A 27,270-nucleotide genomic window follows, 5' to 3' on the forward strand; every position below is an offset into this window, starting at 1 on the left:
TTTCCTCTTTTTAGAGGTTTCTCCGGCCTTAGGTGCCATAAATGGTTATGAAAAAAAAAGCAATGCTTTTACCACACCAAACTTAAAATATTTGCTCATCCCCGAGCAAAAGAAGAAAGAAAGATGTAGAAGAAGAAGAAAATGGAGGAGATAGAGGGTGTATAGGGTTCGGCCAAGAGGGGAAGAAGGTGTTTGTGATGTGTGAAAATGAAGGGGTGAAGGGGGGTATTTATAGGGAGAGTGGCCAAATGGTTTGGGTGGGAAATGGTTTTGAATTTCGAAGGTGGGTGGGGTTTTTGGGGGAGAGTTAAGGAAGTGATTGGTGAAGGGTATTTGGGGAAGAGATATGGAGGTAATTGGTGAAGGGAATTTAGGGAAGAGTGTTGTAGAAAGGTGTGAAGAGGAGAGAGAGTGAGTTGAGGTTGGTGGGGATCCTGTGGGGTCCACAGATCCTGAAGGGTCAAGGAATTCTTCATCCCTGCTCCAATTGGGCATTCAAAACGCCTTAGAGTGCAATTCTGGCGTTTAAATGCCAGTTTGCTGCCCTGTTTTGGCGTTTAAACGCCAGTTTTCCTTCCTATTTTGGCATCTAAACGCCAGTTTGTTGCCCTGTTCTGGAATTTAAATGCCAGTCTGGTGTCCTATTCTGGTATTTAAATGCCCAGAAATGTGCCAGATTAGGCGTTCAAACGCCCATTTTGCTACCCTTACTGGCGTTTAAACGCCAGTAAGTTCTTCCTCCAGGGTGTGCTGTTTTCAATGCTGTTTTTTATTTTTTTCTTTATTTTGTAATTGTCTTTGTGACTTCACATGATCATCAACCTAAAAGAAAACAAAATAATATAGATTAAAATAAAATTGGGTTGCCTCCCAATAAGCGCTTCTTTAATGTCAATAGCTTGACAGTGAGCTCTTATGGAGTCTCACAGATGATCAGAGTATGGTTGAGATCCCTCAACACCAAACTTAGAGTTTGGTTGTGACCTCCCAACACCAAACTTAGAATTTGAATGTGGGGGCTCTGTTTGACTCTGTATTGGGAGAAGCTTTTCATGCTTACTCTTCATGGTTACAGATGGAGAACCTTGAGTCTTTACTACAAGGCATTCTTCATTCACATGAAGGATCAACTATCCTCTGTCAACATCAATCACAGCTCTTGCTATGGCTAGGAAGGGTCTTCCAAGGATGATAGATTCATCCTCATCCCTCCTAGTGTCTAGGATTATGAAATCAGCAGGGAAGTAAAGGCCTTCAACTTTCACTAGCACATCCTCTACTAGTCTATAAGCCTTTTTCATAGATTTATCTGCCATCTCCAATGAGAATTTGGTAGCCTGTACCTCATAGATCCCCAGTTTCTCCATTACAGAGAGTGGCATCATGTTTATCCCTGACCCCAGGTCACACAGAGCTTTTTCAAAGGTCATGGTGCCTATGGTACATGGTATTAAGAATTTACTAGGATCATGTTTCTTTTGAGGTAAATTTTGCTGAACCAATATATTCAGTTCATTGGTGAGAAAGGGAGGCTCTTCCTCCCAAGTCTCATTACCAAACAGCTTGGCATTCAGCTTCATGATTGCTCCTAAATATTGGGCAACTTGCCCTTCAACAATGTCTTCATCCTCTTCAGAAGATGAATAGTTATTAGAGGTCATGAATGGTAAGAGGAGGTCCAAGAGAATCTCTATGGTCTCTGTATGAGCCTTAGATTCCTTTGGTTCCTCATTAGGGTATTCCTTATTGACCATTGGACATTTCCTGAGGTCTTCCTCATTGGGATTCACATTCTCCTCCTTCTTTTAAGGTTTCGGCCATGTTGATTATATCAATGGCCTTGCACTCTCCTTTGGGATTCTCTTTTGTATTGCTTGGGAGAGTGCTAGGAGGAGTTTCAATAACCCTTTTACTCAGCTGGACCACTTGTGCCTCCAAATTTCTAATGGAGGATCTTGTTTCAGTCATGAAACTAAGAGTGGCCTTAGATAGATCAGAGACTATATTTGTTAAGCTAGAAGGATTCTGCTCAGAATGCTCTGTCTATTGTTGAGATGATGATAGGAAAGGTTTGCTATTGCTAAACTTGTTTCTTCCACCATTGTTATTATTGAAGCCTTGCTTCTGTTGATCCTTCCATGAAAAATTTGGATGATTTTTCCATGAAGGATTATAGGTGTTTCCAAAGACTTCACCCATGTAATTTATATCTGCCATTGCAGGGTTCTCAGGATCATAAGCTTCTTCTTCAGAAGATGCTTCTTTAGTACTGTTGGATGCATTTTGCAATCCATTCAGACTCTGAGAGATCATATTGACTTGTTGGATCAATATTTTATTCTGAGCCAGTATGGCATTCAGAGCATCAATTTCAAGAACTTCTCTCTTTTGAGGCATCCCATTACTCACAGGATTCCTCTCAGAGGTATACATGAACTGGTTATTTGCAACCATTTCAATAAGTTCCTAAGCTTCTGGAGGCATTTTCTTTAGGTAAATGGATCCACCTGCAGAATGGTCTAGTGACATCTTGAAAAATTCAGACAGACCATCATAGAATATATCTAATGTGGTCCATTATGAAAGCATGTCAGAAGGACACTTTTTGTTCAGTTGCTTGTATCTTTCCCAAGCTTCATAGAGGGACTCACCATCTTTTTGTCTAAAGGTCTGAACATCCACTCTAAGCTTGCTCAGCTTTTAAGGAGGAAAGAACTTGGCTAAGAAAGTCGTGACCAGCTTATCCCAAGAGTCCAGGCTATCTCTGGGTTGTGAGTCCAACCATATTCTAGCTCTGTCTCTTATAGCAAAAGGGAAAAGCATAAGCTTGTAGACTTCAGGATCAACTCCATTGGCCTTAATAGTATCACAGATCTGCAAGAACTCAGTTAAAAATTGATAAGGGTCTTCTGATAGATGGAAGTCCATGAAACTTGCAATTTTGTTGCAGTAGAGAAACTAATTGAGGCTTTAGCTCAAAATTGTTTACTCCTATGGCAGGGATTGAGATGCTTCTTCCATAGAAGTTGGAAGTTGGTGTAGTAAAATCACCAAACATCTTCCTTGCATTGTTGTTTGGTTTGGCCATAATTATTTCTTTTGCTGCTTCCTTTTCGAAAATCCCAGTGAGGTCCTCTTCAGAGTTTTGTGCTTTAGCTACTCTTAGCTTCCTCTTCAGAGTCCTTTCAGGTTCAGGATCAGCTTCAACAAGTATGCCTTTATCTTTGTTTCTGCTCATATGAAAGAGAAGAAAACAAAGAAAATATGGAATCTTCTATGTCACAGTATAGAGATTCCTTGAGGTGTCAGAGGAAAACAAGGATGGAAGGATGAGGTAGGTAAGGAAGAATTCGAACACACAAAGAGAGATGGAGTTCGAATTAACAATGGAGGAGGGATGTTAGTGTTTAAATAGAAAAAGATAAGAGAAGGGGAAGAATTTTTGAAGATAAAAAGAATAAAATTTAAAATAAATTTTTGAAAAATTGGTTATGGTTTTGAAAAAGATAAGAAATAGTAAAACAAACAAAAAGTCAATTAGTTAGTTGAAAAAGATTTGAAAATCAATTTTGAGAAGATAAGAAGTTAGAAAAGATTTTGAAATTGATTTTGAAAAAGATATGATTTGAAAAAGATATGTTTGAAAAGATATGATTGAAATTTATTTTGAAAAAGATTTGAAAAGGAAATTAAAAAGATTTGATTTTTTTTTGAAAAAGATATGTTTGAAAAGATATGATTTTGAAAAAGATATGATTGAAAATATTTGATTTGAAAAAGATTTGATTTGAAAAAAAATATGAAGATTTGAAAAAGATTTTATTTGAAAACAAAATTCCTCTCCTTGTGTCATCCTGGCGTTAAACGCCCAAGAGCTGCATGTTTTGGGCATTTAACGCCCAATTGCTGCATGGTTTGGCCGTTGAAACGCCCAGCCAGGTACCCTGACTGGCGTTTAAACGCCAGTTTTTCTTCTTCACTGGGCGTTTTGAATGCCCAATTTTTTCTCTATAACTCCTCTACTTTATGTTCTTGGATCTTCTTTTAGCTAAATCCTTTATTCAAGAAGATATGTTTTCAATTTTGAAAAATAAAAAAATGAGTCAAAACATATAATTCTTGGATCAAAACACAAGACATATGCAAGAACATTATGAACGTCAAGATGAACACCAAGAACAATCTTGAAGATCAAGATGAATATCAAGAACTCAGTTTTCTTAATGAAAGAAAACATGGAGGACACCAAACTTAGAACTTTTCTCATGTTTGGGCCATATGAATGCAAGAATGCATATGTAGAACATCATGCAGTGCAAATCAATAAATCATGAAGATCAAACAAGGCAATTCATCAAGAACGACTCGAAGATCATCAAGAACACAATGCATGTGTTTCGAAAATTGCAAGACAATTAAAATCATGTAATTGACACCAAACTTAAAATTTGGCCCTAGATTCAAACAAGAACCATGAAATGTTTTTTAGTTCTTATGATTTTATGAATTTTTTTGGATTTTTTGAAAATAATTTTGGAAAAATGAAAAAGAAGAAAAATTTTTGAAAGATTTTTGAAAACTTTTTGAAAATAAAATAATGGTTAAAAAAAGAAGAAAATTACCTAATCTGAGCAACAATATGAACCATCAGTTGTCCAAACTCGAACAATCCCCGGCAACGGCGCCAAAAACATGGTGCACAAAATTGTGATACACAATGGCGCCAACAACTTGGTACGTACAATTGTAATCTCAACTCTTTTTCACAACTTCGCACAACTAACCAGCAAGTGCACTGGGTCGTCCAAGTAATAAACCTTACGTGAGTAAAGGTCGATCCCACGGAGATTGTCGGCTTGAAGCAAGCTATGGTCACCTTGTAAATCTCAGTCATGCGGATTTAAATGGTTTATGGAGTTTTCATAATTAAAAGATAAATAAAACATAAAATAAGGATAGAGATACTTGTGTAATTCTTTGGTGGAAATTTCAGATAAGCGTATGGAGATGCTTCATCCTTCTTGAATCTCTGCTTTCCTACTGCCTTCATCCAATCCTTCATACTCCTTTTCATGGCAAGCTGTATGTTGGGCATCACTGTTGTCAATGGCTACTTTCCGTCCTCTCAGTGAAGATGGTCCAAATGCGTTGTCACCGCACGGCTAATCATCTGTCGGTTCTCGATCATGTTGAAATAGAATCCAGTCCTTTTGCGTCTGTCACTACGCTCAACACTCGCGAGTTTGAAGCTCATCACAGTCATCCCTTCCCAGATCCTACTTGGAATACCACAGACAAGGTTTAGACTTTCCGGATCTCAGGAATGGCCACCAATAATTCTAGCTTATACCACAAAGACTCCGATCTTTTGGAATGGAGGCTAAGAGATACACGTTCAATCTTAAGTAGAACGGAAGTGGTTGTCAGTCACGCGCTCATAGGTGAGAATGATGATGAGTGTCACAGAACATCACATTCATCAGGTTGAAGTGTGAGTGAATATCTTAGAACAAGAATAAGCTTGAATTGAATAGAAAATAGTAGTACTTGCATTAAAACTCGAGGTACAGCAGAGCTCCACACCTTAATCTATGGTGTGTAGAAACTCCACCGTTGAAAATACATAAGTGCAAATAGGGTAGGCATGGCCGAATGGCCAGCCTCCCAAAACGTGAACAATGGTCCTAGGATTCCAAGATGAAAATACAATAGTAAAGGTCCTATTTATAATGAAACTAGCTACTAAGGTTTACAAAAATAGGTAAATGATGCAGAAATCCACTTCCGGGCCCACTTGGTGTGTGCTTGGGCTGAGCATTGAGCTTTACACGTGTAGAGGTCTTCCTTGGAGTTAAACACCAGCTTTGGCCAGTTTGGGCGTTTAACTCCAACTTTTATGCCAGTTCTGGCGTTTTGACGCCAGAAAAGGGCAGAGAGCTGGCATTTTGACGCCATTTTACATCATCAAAACTCGCACAAAGTATAAACTATTAGATATTGCTGGAAAGCCCTGGATGTCTACTTTCCATAGCAATTGAGATCTTGCTATTTTGAGTTCTGTAGTTCCAAAAAATTCACTTTGAATGCAGAGAGGTCAAAATCCAACAGCATCTGCAGTCTTTTGTCAGCATCTGAATCAGATTTTTGCTTAGGTCCCTCAATTTCAGCCAGAAAATACCTGAAATCACAGAAAAATACACAAACTCTTAGTAAAGTCCAGAAATGTGAATTTTGCTTAAAAACTAATAAAAACATCCCAAAAAGTAGCTATATCCTACTAAAAACTACCTAAAAACAATGCCAAAAAGCGTATAAATTATCTGCTCATCAATTGTCTTAAGTTGAGTGAGAAGTTGAGGTTAATTAAGGATTCAGATTTTTTTCCACTTGACCAAATACAATCCGACCTTGACCCCATTACAACCCTTAAAAGACCTCTTGATTTGTGTATTTGTGCATTAAATTTTTGTTGATTGGTAGACGAAGAGAAAGTCTTAGAAAGCAAGATTAGTAGAGAATTTAGAGAATCTAACCTTAAAAACTTGAGCGATTAGAGTGTATACACTTCCAGTGAGGGTTCGATACTCGATACTTTATTCTCGGCTTTCATGAGCTATTTTCTTCTGCAAGTTTATTTATACTTCATTTTATGATTTGAATTAGTGAAATCTAGTTCATATTTGTTCTTGGAGAATTTGATTTACCTTTAACCAAGTAGGTAGAAGCATTTTGCATCTAGCTGCATTCATACAGATAGGTTGCATCTCATACTTTCTACCATTCCTTTCACTCTTATAGCTTCTCTTGAGCTTAGTATGAGAACATGCTAATGTTTAAGTGTGGGGAGATTTGATGCACCACTATTTCGTGGCACATCTTGTGCTTAATTGAGTGGATTTTCTCCACTAATTCACACTTATTCATTGAAATTGCATGTTTCACATTTTCCTTCCTGATTTTGTGCTATGATTGAAAACATGTTTCCTTGGTCTTAATTTAGCTAATTTTAATCCTTTCTCGTTACCATTCGATGCCTTGATATGTGTGTTAATTGTTTTCAGAGATTACAGGATAGGAATGGCGTAGAGGATGGAAAGGAAGCATGCAAAAGTGGAATGAATACAAGAAATTGAAGGAATTGCTGAGCTGTCCAGCCTGACCTCTTCGCATTCAATCGATCATAACTTGAGCTACAGAGGTTCAAATGAGGCGGTTCCAGTTGTGTTGGAAAGCTAACATCCGGGGCTTCGCAACGATATATAATTTTTTATTGTTGTCTTGCTGTTAGGCGACTCTCACGCGTGAAGCACGCGTACGCGTGGATTATGCCGGAGACAAGTGACGCGTACGCGTGACAGAGCCACGTGCTGGACGTATCAGAAATCATTGGGGGCAATTTCTGGGTTGTTTTTGACCCAGTTTTCAGCCCAGAAAACACATATTAGAGGCTGCAGAGTGACATAATCATGAATTCATTCAACAACTTCTCATTCACACAATTTTAGGTTTTAGATGTAGTTTTTAGAGAGAGAGGCTCTCTCCTCTCTCTAGGTTTTAGGATTTAGGATTTCTCTTCTACTTTTATTAATTACTCATTGTTATTATTCTAGTTTGTGAACTTTTGATGTTAGATTTAATTTCCATATTAATGCAATTGATTGTTTGGATTTTATTATCTCTTATTGCTTTTCTATGTTTTTATGTTATGCCCTCCAAATACTTGACAAAATGCTTAGATGGATGTTAGAGTACGATTTTATGTTCTTGGCTTTGTTGAGTAATTGGTAACACTTGAGTTATTAAACTCCATGTTGATTGATAATTGAAAGTTGCTAATTGATTTGGATTCCACTAAAGCTAGTCTTTCCTCAGGAGTTGACTAGGACTTGAGGAATCAAATTGATTAGTCCACTTGACTTTTCTTCATTCGTTGAGGGTTAACTAAGTGGGAGCAATGAAAAATTTTCATCATGATTGATAAGGATACTAGGATAGGATTTTTCAGTTCTCATACCTTGCCAAAGGTTTTTCCAGTCATTTGATTTTCATTACCATTTACTATTCTTGAGTGAGGTTTAAATACTTCAGTTATTATTTATTAGGGGTTTGTACTTGTGACAAACAATCTTTTGTACATAAAGATTTTAGTTGGTTTAGAAGCTATACTTTCAACGAGCCTTTATTTGTGAATTCTAGACCACACTTAAGTCCGTTCGTCAAGCACCCCTTCGGATCTAATTACCCAAGCCCTATCTTTGGACAATTAACACCACAGACACATAACTAGGCTCTTTAACCATTGATGTTTAGAGCGTTGCAACTTTGCTTTTCTTTTTTATCTTTTTTCATTGTTCTTCCTTTTTTTTGCTGTTTCTTTTTCCTCTTTTTCTTTTTCTTTTCAATTCAAGCCAAGGATCTTCTTTTTCTTTGTTTAGAGATCTCATAATACTTTTCTAAGCCTCTTCTCTTAAAGAATCATTCTTCCCCTTCCTCCAAGATTATTAACCTTTAACAACAGTCCATGGAATATAATCAGACGGTTATGGACCACCACTTTTCACAAGAGGATTGTATTTATTAGATTCAACATTGTTTCCATTATAAAACTCTTTTTCATGAGGTTTAGAGGGCTCAGGAGACAAGTTTACTAACAAGTATGGATAATGCAAATAACAGAGATATGCATGATGTACAAGTAGAAGATTGAAAGGAAAAAAGAAAAAAGAAAAACTAACCACCATAAGCCACATTACTTTCTTAACTCCTTTCCCTTATTGCTCTATTCATCTTCACCCTTGGTCTTTAATTGAAACACCAAACTTAGAGTTTGGCCTATTACTGATTGGTGAACACCAAACTTAAGGTTTGGTCACATATCAAACAATGAAGAGCATGGAGGGGTATAAAATGCTAAGTATGTGTGGCATTAGGCACTTGCATGCATGAATGAATATTTTAGCAAAATTTTTGTTATTTTTATTTTTTCTTTGTATTTTATTTTTGAAATATGATGCGTGAATAAGGAAGACAATAAAAAGCTAAACATGACCTAATAGTAAGATTATGCATGCAGAGTACTAAACATGATTATTAAAATGAAAATGCATGCAGAGGAAAAAAAAGGGAGATCAGAAGAATAATGCAATGACCAACCAAATCAAATAGAAGAAAATAAGAATGACTAACCATGGTTGGGTTGCCTCCCAACACGCGCTCTTTTATCATCACTAGCTTAATGTTGCTTCCCCTAGGTTGGGGCTTAGGAAGCTTGAGGAGCTTCACGGCACAGCTCATTGCCATCCACTTTAATGCATGTATCCCTTATCCTTATGTCAATTCTCTTCTTGATGCATGTTTCCAACTCTTCTATCAAAGTCCAAGCTTCCTCTGCTATTTGTTTCTTTAATGAGCCTCCAGCCCATCCATCAAGAATTGCCTTGTAGTCCATGGAGACACCATCATAAAAGAACAAGACTTGGAATCCCTTGGGTATGTCATGCTACAGATTTTTCTGGAGTATCTTCTTTTATCTTTCCTAAGAGTTAGGAAGTCTTTCACCATCTTGTTGAATAAAGTCTATGACATTCTTCCATGTTTGCCCTTGTGACCTTCTTTTCTATGAGGTCTTCATTGTTTTCTAGCTCCATGGGTTGATGACCTTTAAGAATGTTCGTAAGTAATCCCCTTCAATGGTTTCTTTCACTAATACATCAATTAGGTCAATTTTCATACAATTCTGTATCTTACTCGGATATTGCATGGTCTTAAAAACATTGAAGCTCAATTGCACATCATGGACCCTTAGTGTCTGTTCTCCCTTTTGAACATCTATGAGTGCACGTCTAGTGGCTAGGAAAGGTCTCCCTAGAATGATAGGAGCATCATCACTCTCCTCTATTTCAAGAACAACAAAATCTGCAGGGAATATAAAATCTACTACTTTAACTAGCAAATTCTCCACAACTCCATGAGGGAGCTTTATTGACCTGTTAGTTAGTTGGAGAGATATTCTTATGGGTTTGACTTCCTCTATTTACATCTTCTTCATCATGGACAGTGGCATTAAGTTGATGCTCGCTCCTATGTCACATAATGCTTTCCCAATAGTGATGTCTCCAATAGTATATAGGATTTGAAAACTCCCTGAATCCTTCAAGATCTGAGGTAGCTTCCTTTGAATAATGGTACTATATTCCTTGGCGAGGACTATAGTTTCATCTTCTTTAAGAGTCTTCTTCTTAGTTAGCAACTCTTTCATGAATTTTGCATAAAGAGGAATTTGTTTCAAGACCTCTGTAAATGGGATGTTAATTTGTAACTTCTTGAACACCTCTAGAAACTTGGAATATTGTTGTTGTTGACCCTCCTTTTGCAACCTTTGTAGGAATGAAATTCTAGGAGCATATGTCCTCTACTTGGTGACTTCTCTTGGGACGTGAGGTGGGGGAGTGTGAATTTCTTCTTCTTGGTGCTTATTTTCATCTCCTTTGCTTTTTGCGGGTTCCTTGCCAACCACCTTTCTACTCCTTAGATTAATGGCCTTGAATTTCTCTTTAGGATTTGGGGACTTTTCTGCCATTTGATTTTCTATTTGCCCCACTTGCACTTCCAAATTTCTTATTGAAGCCTCCTGATTCTTGAAATTTGACCTTGTCTCCACCATAAACTCCTTAGTTTGTTGAACAAATTTGGATGTTAACTTAGTCAAATTTTCCAAGGCAGCTTCAACAAAAGACTTTTGGTGCCTTTGTGGTTGTGTTGAAGATGCTCCTTGTTAGTATAGAGTATTAAAGTTCCTCTGTCATTGATTTTTTCACCCAAAATTTGGAAGGTTCCTCCAACCTGGATTTTATGTTTTTTCGAAGGGATTATTTTGTGGATTCCTCCTTGAGAAGTTTCCCATGTAATTTACCTGCTCTCGAAAAGTTTGGTCATTTTTTATTAATTCACATTCTTCATCTTGATGGCCTCCTCCACACATGTTACATGTAATGGCTTGTGCCCTCACAGCTGAGACTTGCATGCTATCCATTTGCTTAGTAAGTGAACAAGTTGTTGAGACATGGCTTTGTTCTGAGCCAATAGAGTATCTAAAGTGTCTAGCTCTATGACCCATTTCTTCATTGTCCTCTCATTACCACACATATAATGGTTATTAGCCATTGTCTCTATTAATTCTAAAGCCTCTTCGGGTGTCTTCCGGTGTAAGGATCCTCAAACTGAGGAATGAATTAAAGTTCTTGAGGCTTGAGACACTTGACGAACGGAACTCTCGCGCGGTCTAGAATTTTCACAATTAAGCTCTCGTTGCAAGTATAGCTTCTAGACCGACAATAATTCCTTTCATGCAAAAGTTTTGGTTGTCACAAGTAACAAACCCCTAATAAAATTGATAACCGAAGTATTTAAATCTCGGGTCGTCTCTCAAGGAATTGCAGGAAAGTGTTCTTATTATTGGTTATGAGTTGTGTAAATTGGAGGTTTGAGGATGAGAAATGAGAAGAGTAAATTGTAGAGAAAATAGAATAATAACAATAAAAATTCTTGGCAATGTATGAGAATTGGAAGTCCCATCCTAGTTATCCTTATCAATTGTGATGAGAATTATCCGTTGCTCCCACTTGGTCAACCTCTAACTATGAAGGTAACTCAAGTGGATAAATCAATATGAATCCTCAAGTCCTAGTCAACTCCCAAGGAAAGACTAGAGTTAGTGGAATTCAAATCAACTAGCAAACATAACAATTATCCATCAACAAAGGAGTTTAATAACTCAAGTGTCACCAATTACTCAACCAAAGTCAAAAGGAGAAAAATCTGCTCTAGATCCCTCTCAAGCATTTTATCAAACACTTGGAAGGCACAACACAAAAGCATAGAAAAGCAATAGGAGATAATAACATCCAATCTCAAATATCAGTAACATAGATCAAAAGAGAGCAATCTTGAATATGAAAAACCTCAAATTATATTAAAATAGAGAATCCAATCACAAAAGGGATGTATAGATCAAAGTATTAAAGTCAATAAGAGTTGGAGAGAATTAAGTCAAGGAACATTAAACCTGGGATTGAGAAGAGATAATCCTAAATCCTAAAGAAATTCTAAATCCTAAACCCTAAGAGAGAGGAGAGAGCATCTCTCTCTAAAACTACATCTAAAACCTAAAATTATGTGAATGTGATGTATGAATGTCGTCCTCCATTTTGTCTCACTTCCAGCCTCTAATCTGTGTTTTCTGGGCCTAGAACTGGGCTAAAAGAGCCCAGAAATCACTGGGAGTGATTTCTGCAACTTCTGCACGTGGCGCACATCACGCGTGCACGTGGGTCACGCGTGCGCGTATTGGCAAAATCCCTTATCACGCGTACGCGTCAGTCACGCGTACGCGTCGCTCCTCTTTTGCGCTGGTCACTCGTACGCGTCATCTACGCCTACGCATCACGTTCCACTGGTCAGCTTCATTATTCCTTTGTGTTCCTTCCATTTTTGCAAGTTTTCTTTCCATTTTCCAAGCCATTCTTGCCCTATAAAGCCTGAAACACTTTAACACACAGATCATGGCATCAAATGGTATATAGAGGAGTTAAAATTTGACAATTTAATAGCTTTGGGAGCGAGTTTTCAATCATAGCATGAAATCAGGATGGCAACGTAGAATATGTGAATTTTATGAATAAGTGTAGGAATAATCTGATAAATTCCACTCAATTTAGCACAAAATAAATCATAAAATAGTGGTTTATCAACCTCCCCACACTTAAACATTAGCATGTCTTCATGCTAAACTCAAGAGAAGCTATTAAGGAGTGAAGGCAAAATGGTAGGATGCATGAAATGCAATGCAGTCTATCTAGATGTGAGCTGCCTATATGCATCATGATATTCTAATTACTATTTCTCTATATATATATATATATATATATATATATATATATATATATATATATATATATATAAGTAGACACATGGTCAGAATGAGTCAAATTCCCAAGAAATCATATATGTACAATTAAAGGCTAATTCATATCAAAACATTTTCACAATTGAGTTGAGTTGATCAAAAGGGTTCACAACTTGCAAGACAAGCAATGGTAAAATGTGGATATAATGGAATGAGCAGTTGAGCCCTCACTGGATTTGTATATGCATTCTAATCACTCAAGTGTTTGGGGTTAAACATCTCAAATCTCCTCTAATCGTGCTTTCTAAAACTTGTTCTTCATCTAATCAATCAACAGAAATTTAGTGTATAAATGCAAACATCATGAGGTCTTTTCAAGGTTGTAATGGGGCTAAGGTAAGGGGTGAGGATATATGTATGGACAAGTGAGCTATAATATGAATCTTTGGCTAACTCAGGCTTTTACCTAACATACATATACTCTATTTTATATGTGAAATTATTCTTAGCTACCCATAATTCCCAATCTTTCATAATTCACATACTCATGTATTGTACATCTTTTTATTTTCACCATGTATGCATTATCTTTTGTTAATTTTAATACTGGGGTTATTTTATCCCCTACTTATTGAAGTTAAAACTCTCTCTTTTTTTGCAATATACGAAAATCAATGCATATGGTATTTCTGGTTTTATATGAGTAGGCATCCCAAAATCCAAAAAACTTGTCAATAGAATTCAACATCCTCTTATCAACCCAAGTTCTCACAGTTTTTCCACACTTAGTTGACACACAATCTCTACCTTAAGCTAACCAAAGATTCAATGGGATAAATAATTTTGTTTTTCTGCTTAAGGCTAGTAATGTGGTAAAATACAGAACAAATGGGGATTAAAAGGCTCAAGGTGGCAAACAAGGGTGATTACAGTGGTAGGCTAATTGGGATAAGTGAGCTAATAATAATAATGGCCTCAATCATATGCAAGCATAAAAATACACTAAATAATGGACATATAGAATGAAACAAATTATAGATTATAATCATAGAGAAGAAAATACACAAGAATAAAATATTATGGTTAAATAATGTAACCATGTAATTAAGATCAAAACTCACGGGTTGTGTGTTCTTAGCTCATGTCCATGTTCCACTACCTAAACCTGTCATGCAAGCTACTAAGAAGTTTCAACTTCATTCAATGTGAGTCAATATATGATTGCCTGGTTTAAAAAGAGGGTATATTTCTTGAAAATTTATCAATTGACCAACATCTATTATTATATATATACTAAATGAGATGTTTGTGAATATGAAAAACTAAAATATTTTAGTTTATCCCTATTTTCAATCAAACCAACTGCTCATATGTAAAGGGGTAAACTAAGCTCAATGATCTACATTTTTTTTCATATCACAACTAGTGCAATTCAAGCTAAATATCCAAGATATATATATATATATATATATATATATATATATATATATATATATATATATATATATATATAGCTCAAAGTGAAAAATACAACAAAGTCAAGATAAATAAGAGTACAATAGAGTAGAGATGTCCAAATACCAAGAGAAAAATAAAATAAAATAAAGAAAAATAGGATAAAAAGAGAAAAGAGGTCTGAAATAGTTCACCAAAAGTATAATCAATGCCAGAGATGGCGACCTCCCCACACTTATATAATAGCATCGTCCTCGATGCTCAATCAGGTCAGATGGGAAGAGTCCTTAGCTCCGGAAGGCTCTGCTGTGGGCTCTATAGGTGCTGGTGACTGGACTGGTGCCGGAGGCTCTGTGATCTGTACAGGCTGAGACTCCTCCTGCTGGAACTCTGCCTGGGTCTCTGCCTCCTCGTCCTCGGTCTGGTCATGCTCCTCCTCAGAATGCTCGGATGGGGTGTTAGGCTCGGATGGTGTGTAAGGCTCGGAGGGGATGTCAATGTGTCCGGACCTGATCATCAGCTTCAGATGCTCATAGCGTCGCCATCTCATAACGCCACCGATTGTGGTGCTCCATCTGATCCAGCCAATCAAAGAGGCGGTGCACCAGGTGGTAGATAGGCTGAAAAGCTTGTGGTGGTGCTACGGGAGTAGATGGGGCTGTAGATGCTGAAGGTGCTGCTGAAGATGTGGTGGCGTCTGTAGGGGCAGTAATGGCAGGGACTCTGTGACCTAGAGAACCGAACCGCTTGTCGTGTAGTATAATCTTTTTGCAGTCAGCAGCCGGTGGCTTCTCATCCTCAAGCTTCCAAGGTACCTCAGCTCGGCGAGCCAGCTGGGTAATCAGATATGAAAATGAGAGGGTGCCTCAGACATGTACTCGGGCCATATACTGTCTAATGAACCGTGGAAGGTATAGTTGCTTTCCTTCCATATAACACCAGATAAGGATAATCATGGCAGCTGGCACCTCAGACTCAAGAGTACTGGGCATCACATAATTGCTCAGGATTTGCTGCCACAGTCTAGCCTCATCGTTGAGATAGATGATCTTTATACCTCTAGGAGTTATTGTAGACTTTTCCATAGCCCAGGGAGCAGCAGGATCAGTTGCTATAGTGCATCTGACAGCATCCCAATCAAAGCTCATGAACCTGATAGACTCCTCAGCCTGCTGATAACTATCTTTATCAGCTGGTTTAGGCTGAAAGTTGAGGATATCCTTAATCGCTTCCTCATTCACCAAAATTTGCTTCCCTCTAAGCTGAACAGCATCAAGGGTCGTCTTATAGTAATTGCAGTAGAATTCATGGACCCAAGATGATTTTACTTCAGTCAGATTTCTTTCCAAAAACACCCAACCCCGCTGTTTGATTTGCTCCTCAGTGTACTATTTTAATTCATCAGGGATTCTGAGGGTCCTTTCCAAATGTAGATGCCTCTTTTCTACAAAGGTCGGAAATTTGAGCTCACAATAACGGTTTGCAAACTTGATTGGGTCATTGGCTTGTACAGCCTGATCGGCCTTCTCTTGGGGGTGAAGTTCTTCTCTTTCCAAGAGTCATTAGAAAGGATATCTATCAGAGAAGCCGATGACCGGCCCCTTTTTCTCTTACCAGTAGTAGCCTTAGCCTTACCCTTTCCCTGTGGATCAGACATCCTGAAAATAGAAATTTCAGGATACAGTTTATTAGGATGAAGCAAGGAAACAGAGGAACAGATAATATGCAAGCATCATATGCAGTGGATAGGTAAAAGAGGAATAAAAGCCAAAGCAAGAAGTGAGTCATGTATATAAAGCAGATTGTTGATGATTAATCATGTAAATCAAGAGGCATAAAAGGGAAATTGATCATCAATAATGCATATCAAATGAAAAGGGAATCCAAAGGAAAGGGAATGCTAGCCCTAGCAACTCATGAAGTGGCTGTGGTGTAAACCAAATAAATCACAATTTAAAAAAAGCACCAAAGTCAATTCGTGAGTGGAAGATATGGAAAATAGGATTCAAGAAAAGTGGACAACATTCTGGCAATGAAATGGATGTTCTCGAAAAATCAAACAAGCAGCAAAACTCATACGAAATTCAGTAATTTGGCAAATAGCATGAAAAACCTAATTGACTCAGAATTCCGTCAATTAGTGCTAATAATGACGAATGAACATAAGAGGGAACCAAAATGAAGCGGAAGCTGACCAATTGACCCAGGAATTGACCTTGGTCTGAATTAAAAGAAGTTTCCAGTCAAGAAGTGCCAAGGTTAATTTCGCAGGTGCAAGTTCAATTAAAATAGATTTTCCAAAAATTTTGGCAGCATGCCGGCTAAAAATTGGACGTTCTCGAGTAAAAAATAGTAGCAGAAAGATCATGCATATGAACCAGATAGCATCGAATAAGCAAATAATCAATTAATTCATGTGGTTTAGGCATCATCAAGCAGAAAAACACAAATTGATTCAGCAAGGCAGCAGGAAAACAATGTATGTGAATCAGAATTCATCATTGCAGCAACAAGATGTATACAGAGCAACAACACAAATCATTCAGCAAAGCAATATGAAATCAACTAATTCAGAAAACAGGAACGGCGCAATTATCAGACCTAAATCTACTAACCACATCCTAGCTACCTAACCACCTAAAATCCACTATGAACATGCATCTCTAACTAACCTAAGTTGAACAGAATACAACTTAAACGAACTAACTTGAATGAACAGAAGTAGATATTGAAAGCAGAGACCGAAGTAGTGAGACCTAGGAGGCTCAGTAGCGGAATAGGGAAGGAAAGGGGATTGGTGTCACTGAAAGTGGTGGCAGCGCGGCGGCTCTACAGCGGCGATGGGAGGCGTGGCTGGTTCGGTGAATCAGGGGGGTTGAGAGGGTAGAAAGGAAAGAGGGAAGGGGGAGAGGGCGAAGGTGAAGGAGAATAAGAAGGAAGAGAAGTGGGCAATGGTCGGCGACGGTGGTGGCACGGCGGCGGCGAGGGCTGCGGTGGTGGTTAGGGCAACGGGAAGAGTGGAGAGGAGAGGAAAGAGAAGAAGAAGAGGGAATGGGGGTGGGGTAGGGGTGATCGGCGGCAGGGCCGGGTCGTCTGGGGGGCGGCGATGAGCGGCGGGGTGGTGGTGACGCTGGGCAGTGATGGGGGAGAAGGGGGGTTAACGGCGTTGGAGGGAAAGAGAGGGAGTAAGTGACGCGAGGGGTCTCGCGAAAGGGTTTTGAAGAAATTAAATTCACGTGTGCGCGTGGATCACTCGTGCGCGTGGTAAAGGCAAAAATTGTATTGGTGCGAACGTGTGAAGAGAGATAAATGAAGGTCGACTGAAATGGTGCTGAACGCACAGTTCCAGCGTCATTTTCGCACAACCCTCTGCCTGCTCTGAAGGGAACATAATTTTTTGTGTGACACGTGTGCGTCCCGCACACCTACGCGTGCTATGCTAATAATGGAGGTGACGCGTACGCGTTAGGGATGCGTACGCGTGGCTTGAATTGTGCTTCTAGCACACCAGCTGCACGATTCCATCATAACTTTCTGGTCATTGGATGGAAGCGTCGAATTGTGTTTGACGCCCACGCGTGGCTGACGCGCACGCGTGGCCACAACTTTTTTTTATGCAGTATGCAGAATGCAATGCAGGCAATGATGCATAAGTTATGATTTCTAAATTATGATGAGTAAGCATAAAGTAAAACAAAACTAGTGGTGAAAAAGGGACGATCATACCATGGTGGGTTGTCTCCCACCTAGCATTTTTAGTTATTGTCGTTAAGTTGGACATTGGATGATCTCCCTGTCATGGCGGCTTATACTTGAACTCATCCAGGAATCTCCACCAACTTTTGTACTTCCAGCAACCTCCGGGGCCCAAATCAGACGCAAAAAGTTCTCAAGCAAATTGAAGAAAGTAACACGACCCCAAGAGTGTGGAATGCCAGATTAAATTCCGGGATCCCAAACCTTGCTTTTGCACCCATCTTTGAATTGATCTTCATTATTCCAACCAGGTGGCAAGAGAGTTGAATCCTCATCAGAATGTCCAAACAGCCTTCTAAACCCATGCATTCGAGCTCTGCACCAACCCGTGTATGTCAACATGGAGCATACAACCATCCTAAACCTTGCATGATAACTCCTGCCACTGACCATCTCTCTCTTGCTCTTAAAGCCACAAAGAGCACTAAGCTGACCATCCGTTTCAAGTAATCCGTATTCAAGTAGGAAGGCAAAGGTTGAAGATAAGAACTTTACCCACTTGAATGTTGTATTAGATGGTAATAGTTTCGGGAGAGTTGTTTCTAATGGTCCTGCAAGTTCTATTCCTTTATGTTCTTCCTTGAATTCTTCCACCTCTTTGCAAACCTCTTCAACTTCAATCGCAACCTCATCAAATTCTTCTGATTCTTCCCCGTCACTCAGGTCATAAGTTGGAGGTTGAGAAAATTCTACCTCCGCATCAAATTCAAATTCACTTGGGGAAGATTCTTCAAGCTCAAAGGGTTCAATGGCGGATGCAGAGTCATAACAAGAGGGTCTAATTCGTGATCATCATCTTCAAGGGAACTAGCCTCTTGAATTATTCCGTCCAATTCTTCATAAGGAACATGCTTTGGAGGTTGTGCACAATCCTCCTTGACATTAATTTCAAGCTTATTGGAAGAATACTCTACAACTCTAGATTCCCATAGAGGTTCAGCATCTCCTAAGTCTTCAACCACCTCTTTCTCTTCAACAATTATAACTTCCTCCAGCTGCTCCAACACAAAGTCATGCTACTCACTGTCCACCGGAGTTTCTAACTTCTCCTTCATGCTGAGTTCTTCAGTGGACTCTCCACGTGATGTCGTGGGGGTACCTTAAGTGTCCGAACGTTGGAAAGCTAATCGACTTATCGCTTGCTCCAGCTGATAAAGAGTTGCATGAAATCGATCCACTGTTTTCTTGAGATGATCCCCTGATTCTTGTTCCGCTTGGATTGCACGATCAGGATCATATGGCTCGTGGGTAGGTGGATATGGATATGGTGCATATGGAAGTGGTTGTTCTTAGGAGTAATTGGGTTGAAATCGGGATGGTTCTGGATATGATTCATATGGCTCATAAGGTGGGTGGCATGGTGGGTACGGGTCAGGCTCATAGGAGGGTGTTTGATGGTAAGGGGCTTGTGAGTATGATGGTTCAAAGTTATGCTGCGGAGGAGGTTCATAGGTATATGGTGGTACATGTTGCTAACTACAAGGGGTCCACCATATCTATCGTTTCGGTGCGCACCCTGGAATGGTTATTGACTATAGTAATCTGGCGGAGGTTGGTTATCACGAAGAGGTCCACAATAACTATTGTCTTGGTATGCATCTGGTGGATGAAATTGTGATACAAGAGTTCTAGGCACTGTTAGAGAAGCTCACAACTCTGTTCAACTTAACCAGCAAGTGTACTGGGTCATCCAAGTAATACCTTACGTGAGTAAGGGTCGATCCCACAGAGATTGTTAGTATGAAGCAAGCTATGGTCACCTTGTAAATCTCATTTAAGCAGATTAAATGGTTATGGGTTTCAAAAATTAATAATAAATAGAAAATAAAAAGGGATAGAAATACTTATGTAAATCAATAGTGGAAATTTCAGATAGGCGCATGGAGATGTTGTGCTCCTCTTGAATCTCTACTTTCTTATTACATTCATCCAATCCTTCTTACTCCTTTCCATGGCAAGTTGTATGTAGGGCATCACCATCATCAATGGCTACTTTTAATCCTCTCGGGAAAATGGTCCTATGCGCTGTCACTACACGGATAATCGTCTGGAGGCATCACCCTTGACAATGGCTACATCCCATCCTCTCAGTGATAATGGTCCAAATGCTCTGTCACAGTACGGCTAATCATCTGTCGATTCTCAATCAGGTTGGAGTAGAATCCATTGATTCTTTTGCGTTTGTCATCACGCCCAGCCTTCAGGAGTTTGAAGCTCGTCACAGTCATTCAATACCGGAATTCTACTCGGAATACCACAGACAAGGTTATACTTTCCGAATTCCCAGGATCCTACTCGGAATACCACAGACAAGGTTAGACTTTCCGGATCCCCATGAATGCCGCCATCTATCTAGTTTATACCACGAAGATTCTGTTGGGGAATCTAAGAGATATGCGCCCGGCCTAAAGTAGAACGGAAGTGGTTGTCAGTCACGCGCATTCATAGGTGAGAATGATGATGAGTGTCACGGATCATCACATTCATCAAAGTGTTGTGCAACGTATATCTTGGAATAAGAATAAAAGAGAATTGAATAAAAAGTAATAGTAATTGTATTGAAACTTGAGGTACAGCAGAGCTCCACACCCTTAATCTATGGTGTGCAGAAACTCCACTGTTGAAAATACATAAGTGAAAGGTTCAGGTATGGCTGAATGGCCAGCCCCCATGGTCTAAGGACTAGGCGTCCAGAGATGTCTAATACACTAGTAAAAAGTCCTATTTATAATAAACTAGCTACTAGGGTTTACATGAGTAAGTAATTGATGCATAAATCCACTTCCGGGGCCCACTTGGTGTATGTTTGGGCTGAGCTTGGTCTATCCACAAGCTGAGGCTTTTATTGGAGTTGAACTCCAAGTTATAACGTGTTTTGGGCGTTCAACTCCGGATCATGACGTGTTTCTGGCGTTTAACTCCAGACAGCAGCATGTAATTGGCGTTCAACGCCAATTTACGTCGTCAATTTCTGAATAAAGTATGGACTATTATATATTGCTGGAAAGCTCTGGATGTCTACTTTCCAACGCCGTTGAGAACGCGCCATTTGGAGTTTGGTAGCTCCAGAAAATCCATTTCAAGTGCAGGGAGGTCAGATTCCAACAGCATCAGCAGTCCTTTTGTCAGCCTTTTTCAGAGTTTTGCTCAAGTCCCTCAATTTCAGCTAGAAATTATCTGAAATCACAAAAAAATACACAAACTCATAGTAAAGTCCAGAAATGTGAATTTAACATAAAAACTAATGAAAACATCCCTAAAAGTAGCTTGAACTTACTAAAAACTACCTAAAAATAATGCCAAAAAGCGTATAAATTATCCGCTCATCACAACACCAAACTTAAATTGTTGATTGTCCCCAAGAAACTGAAAATCAATTAGGATAAAAAGAAGAGAATATACTATAAATTCCAAAATATCAATGAATATTAATTCTAATTATATGAGCGGGACTTGTAGCTTTTTACTTCTGAACAGTTTTGGCATCTCACTTTTTCCTTTGAAGTTCAGAGTGATTGGCGTCTCTAGGAACTCAGAGTTCAGATAGTGTTATTGACTTTCCTAGTTAAGCATGTTGATTCTTGAACACAGCTACTTATGAGTCTTGGTCGTGGCCCTAAGCACTTTGTTTTCCAGTATTACCACCAGATACATGAATGCCACAGACACATAACTGGGTGAACCTTTTCAGATTGTGACTCAGCTTTGCTAGAGTCCCCAGTTAGTGGTGTCCAGAGCTCTTAAGCACACTCTTTTTGCTTTGGATCATGACTTTAACCATTCAGTCTCAAGCTTTTCACTTGGACCTTCATGACACAAGCACATGGTTAGGGACAGCTTGATTTAGCCACTTAGGCCTGGATTTTATTTCCTTGGGCCCTCCTGTCCATTGATGCTCAAAGCCTTGGATCCTTTTTATCATTTCCTTTTGGTTTTAAGGGTTATTGGCTTTTTCTGCTTGCTTTTTTCTTTTTCTTTCTATATTTTTTTTCGCTACTTTTTTTCGCAAGCTTTCACTGCTTTTTCTTGCTTCAAGAATCAATTTCATGATTTTTCAAATTGTCAATAACATTTCTCCTTGTTCATCATTCTTTCAAGAGCCAACAATTTCAACATTCATAAACAACAATATCAAAAGACATATGCACTGTTCAATCATTCATTCAGAAAACAAAAAGCATTGTCACCACATCAATATAATTAAATTAAATTCAAGGATAATTTTCGAAATTTATGTACTTCTTGTTCTTTTGAATTAAAACATTTTTCATTTAAGAGAGGTGAAGGATTTCATGGAATTTATTCATAGCTTTAAGACATAGTTACTACATACTAATGATCATGAAGTAGAGACACAAAACATAAATAGACATATTACATAAAAACCGAAAAGCAGAAAGAAATAAGAACAAGGAATGAATCCACCTTTAGTGGCATCTTCTTCTTGAAGGACCAACAATGTTCTTAAGCTCTTCTATGTCCCTTCCTTGCCTTTGTTGCTCCTCCCTCATTGCTCTTTGGTCTTCTCTTATTTAATGGAGAATGATGGAGTGCTCATGATGTTCCACCCTTAATTGTTCAACATTGTGGCTCAAATCATCTAAGGAAGTGTTGAGTTATTCCCAATAGTTGTTGGGAGGAAAGTGCATCCCTTGAGGCATCTCAGGGATTTCTTGATGATGAGCTTCCTCATGCATCTCTTGAGAACCGTGAAGGGTCTCTCTTGCTTGCTCCATCCTCTTCTTGGTGATGGGCTTATCCTCTTCAATGAGGATGTCTCCTTCTATGATAACTCCAGCTGAGTAATATAGATGGCAAATAAGGTGAGGAAAAGCTAGCCTTGCCATGGTGAAGGGCTTGTCGGCTATTTTGTAGATTTCATTGGAGATGACCTCATGAACTTCTACTTCCTCTCCAATCATGATGCTATGAATCATGATGGCCCGATCCACAGTAACTTTAGATCGGTTGCTAATGGGAATGATGGAGCACTGAATGAACTCCAACCATCCTCTAGCCATAGGCTTGAGGTCCAGTCTTCTTAGTTGAACTGGCTTGCCTTTGGAGTCTCTCTTCCATTGAGCTCCTTCCACACATATGTCCGTAAGGACTTGGTCCAACCTTTGATTAAAGTTGACCCTTCTAGTGTAGGGGCGTTCATCTCCTTGCATCATGGGCAAGTGGAATGCCAACCTCACATTTTCCGGACTAAAATCTAAGTATTTCCCTCGAACCATTGTGAGATAATTCTTTGGACTCGGGTTCATACTTTGATCATAGTTCCTAGTGATCCATGCATTGGCATAGAACTCTTAAACCATTAAGATTCCGACTTGTTGCATGGGGTTGGTTAGGACTTCCCAACTTCTTCTTCGGATTTCCTGTCGGATCTCCAGATACTCATTTTTCTTGAGCTTGAAAGGGACCTCAGGGATCACCTTCTTCTTTGCCACAACATCATAGAAGTGGTCTTGATGGCTTTTGGAGATGAATCTTTCCATCTCCCATGACTCGGAGGTGGAAGCTTTTGTCTTTCCTTTTCCTTTTCTAGAGGATTCTTCGGCCTTAGGTGCCATTGATGGTAATGGAAAAATAAAAAAGCTTATGCTTTTACCACACCAAACTTAAAATATTGCTCGCCCTCGAGCAAAAGAAGAAAGAAGAGAAGAAGAAGAAGAAGAAGAAGAAGAAGAAGAGAATATGGAGGAGAAGGGTAAGTGTAGGTTCGGCCAAGGTATAGAAGAGGGGGTTGTGTTGTGTGAAAATGAAGTAGAATGGAAGGGTATATATAGGGAAAGAGGAGAGGGTAGGTTCGGCCATTTAGGGTGGGATTGGGTGGGAAAGAAAATTTGAATTTGGAAGGTAGGTGGGGTTTGTGGGGAAGAGTGGATGGATGTGAATGGTGAAGAGGGTAATTAGAAAGAGAGATTGAGGTGATTGGTGAGGGGTTTTGGGAAGTGTGACATGGGGAAGAGTAAAATAGGATTAGGAGGTAAGGTGGGAATATAGTAGGTGGGGATCCTGTGGGGTCCACAAATCCTGAGGTGATCCTGTGGGGTCCACAGATCCTGAGGTGTCAAAGAATTCCTTCCCTGCACCAAATAAGCATGTAAAATGCCTTTGCATACCATTTTGGCATTTAAACGCCCATTGGTGCACGTTCTGGGCGTTCAACGACCACATGTAACATCTTTCTGGCGTTGAACGCCAGTTTCATGCTTGTTACTGGCGTTCAACGCCAGCTTTTCCTCTAGGCACATTCCTGGCGTTCAGCGCCAGAATGTTGCTTGTTTCTGGCATTCAGCGCCAGATTCATGCTCTATTCTGGCGTTGAACGCCAGCCAGATGCTCCTTACTGGCGTTGAACGCCAGTCTGTGCTTCCTCCAGGGTGTGATTTTTCTTCTGCTGTTTTTGATTTTGTTTTTAATTTTTATATTTTTTTCGTGACTCCACATGATTATGTACCTAATAAAACACAAAATAACAATAAAATAGAATAAAATAAAAATTAGATAAATAAAATTGGGTTGTCTCCCAACAAGCGCTTCTTTAATGTCAATAGCTTGACAGTGGGCTCTCATGGAGCTACAAAGGTGATCAGGTCAATGTTGTATAGTCCCAACACCAAACTTAGAGTTTGGATATGGGGTCTTAACACCAAACTTAAAGTTTGGTTGTGGCCTCACAACACCAAACTTAGAGTTTGACTGTGGGGGCTCTTCTTGACTCTGAACTGAGAGAAGCTATTCATGCTTACTCTCTTTTGTCACATAGGGATGGCCATGTGCCTTAAACACAAGGTAGTCCCCATTTAATTGAAGGACTAATTCACCTCTGTTGACATCTATCACAGCTCCTGCTGTGGCTAGGAAAGGTCTTCCAAGGATGATGCAATCATCCTCTTCCTTCCTAGTGTCTAAGATTATGAAATCAGCAGGGATGTAAAGGCCTTCAACCTTTACTAACACGTCCTCTACTATTCCATAAGCTTGTCTCAATGACTTGTCTGCCAATTGTAATGAGAACAAGGCAGGTTGTACCTCAATGATCCCCAGCTTCTCCATTACAGAGAGTGGCATAAGATTTATCCCTGACCCTAGATCACATAGAGCTTTTGTAAAGGTCATGGTGCCTATGGTACAAGGTATCAAAAACTTGCCAGGATCTTGTTTCTTTTGAGGTAAAATTTGCTGAATCCAGGTATCTAGTTCACTAATGAGCAAGGGAGGTTCACTTTCCAAAGTCTCATTACCAAACAACTTGGCATTCAGCTTCATGATAGCTCCTAAATATTGAGCAACTTGCTTTCCAGTCACATCTTCATCCTCTTCAGAGGAAGAATAGTCTTCAGAGCTCATGAATGGCAGAAGGAGATTTAATGGAATCTCTATGGTCTCTATATGAGCCTCAGATTCCTTTGGTTCCTTAATAGGAAACTCCTTCTTGCTTGAGGGACGTCCCAGGAGGTCTTTCTCACTAGGATTTTCGTCTTCCTCCTCCCTTGTGCATTCGGCCATATTGATTACATCAATGGCCTTGCACTCTCCTTTTGGATTCTCTTCTGTATTGCTTGGGAGAATACTGGGAGGGGTTTCAATGATTTTCTTACTTAGCTGGCCCACTTGTGCCTCCAGATTTCTGATGGAGGATCTTGTTTCACTCATGAAACTGAAAGTGGCTTTTGACAGATCAAAGACTAGATTGGCTAGATTAGAAGTGTTTTGTTCAGAATTCTCTGTCTTTTGCTGAGAAGATGATGGAAAAGGCTTGCTATTGCCCAGCCTGTTGCGTCCACCATTGTTAAAGCCTTGTTGAGGCTTTTGTTGATCCTTCCATGAGAAATTTGGATGATTTCTCCATGATGAGTTATAGGTGTTTCCATAAGGTTCACCCATGTAATTAACTTCTACGATTGTAGGGTTCTCAGGATCATAAGCTTCTTCAGAAGCTGCCTCTTTAGTACTGTTGGATGCATTTTGCCATCCATTCAGACTTTGAGAGATCATGTTGACCTGTGAGTCAACACTTTGTTCTGAGCCAATATGGCATTCAGAGCATCAATTTCAAGAACTCCTTTCTTCTGAGGTATCCCATTATTCACTGAATTCCTCTCAGAAGTGTACATGAATTGGTTGTTTGCAACCATATCAATGAGTTCTTGAGCCTCTTCAGGCATTTTCTTTAGGTGAATAGATCCACCTGCAGAATGGTCCAATGACATTTTCGAAAATTCAGATAGACCATAATAGAATATATCTAATATGGTCCATTCTGAAAACATGTCAGATGGACATCTTTTGGTCAGCTGCTTGTATCTTTCCCAAGCTTCATAGAGGGATTCATCATCTTTTTGTTTGAAGGTTTGAACATCCACTCTTAGCTTGCTCAGCTTTTGAGGAGGAAAGAATTTATCCAAGAAGGTTGTGACCAGCTAATCCCAAGAGTCCAGGCTATCCTTAGGTTGTGAATCCAACCATATTCTAGCTCTGTCTCTTACAGCAAAAGGGAAAAGCATGAGTCTGTAGACTTCAGGATCAACTCCATTCGTCTTTACAGTCTCACAGATCTGCAAGAATTCAGTTAAAAACTGATAAGGATCTTCAGATGGAAGTCCATAAAACTTGCAGTTTTGTTACATTAAGGCAACTAGCTGAGGTTTCAGCTCAAAGTTATTGGCTCCAATGGCAGGAATGGAGATGCTTCTTCCATCAAACTTGGACGTTGGCTTTGTGAAGTCACCAAGCATTCTCCTTGCATTATTATTATTTTTGGCTGCCATCTCCTTCTCTTGTTCTAATGTTTCTGAAAGGTTACCTTTAGATTGTTGTAATTTAGTTTCTCTTAGTTTCCTTTTCAGAGTCCTTTCAGGTTCAGGATCAATTTCAACAAGAGTGCCTTTATCCTTATTCCTGCTCATATGAAAGAGAAAAAAACAAGAAAAGAAAGAGGAATCCTCTATGTCACAGTATAGAGATTCCTTTATGTTAGTAGAAAAAGAAAGGGGAGAAGAATGAAGAAGAATGGGTTCGGATTTTTAGATGAAGAGAGGTGAAGAGAAGTGTTAGTAATTAAATAATTAAATAGAAGAAGAGAAGAGAAAGAGAATTTGAAAATAATTTTAAAAAGGGGTTAGTGATTTTCGAAAATTAGAGAT

General features: G+C 39.2%; 1 non-coding gene across 1 annotated transcript; it reads left to right on the forward strand.

The window, feature by feature from the left end:
- Positions 1-2,583: 2,583 nt before the first annotated feature.
- On the forward strand, positions 2,584-2,691 carry LOC112700612 (small nucleolar RNA R71). The gene has a single exon (XR_003153519.1). It is a non-coding gene; the product is annotated as a small nucleolar RNA R71 (small nucleolar RNA).
- The last annotated feature ends 24,579 nt before the right edge of the window (positions 2,692-27,270 follow it).

The sequence above is a fragment of the Arachis hypogaea genome, chromosome 6, assembly GCF_003086295.3.
Source record: "Arachis hypogaea cultivar Tifrunner chromosome 6, arahy.Tifrunner.gnm2.J5K5, whole genome shotgun sequence".
NCBI classification, from domain to species: domain Eukaryota; kingdom Viridiplantae; phylum Streptophyta; class Magnoliopsida; order Fabales; family Fabaceae; genus Arachis; species Arachis hypogaea.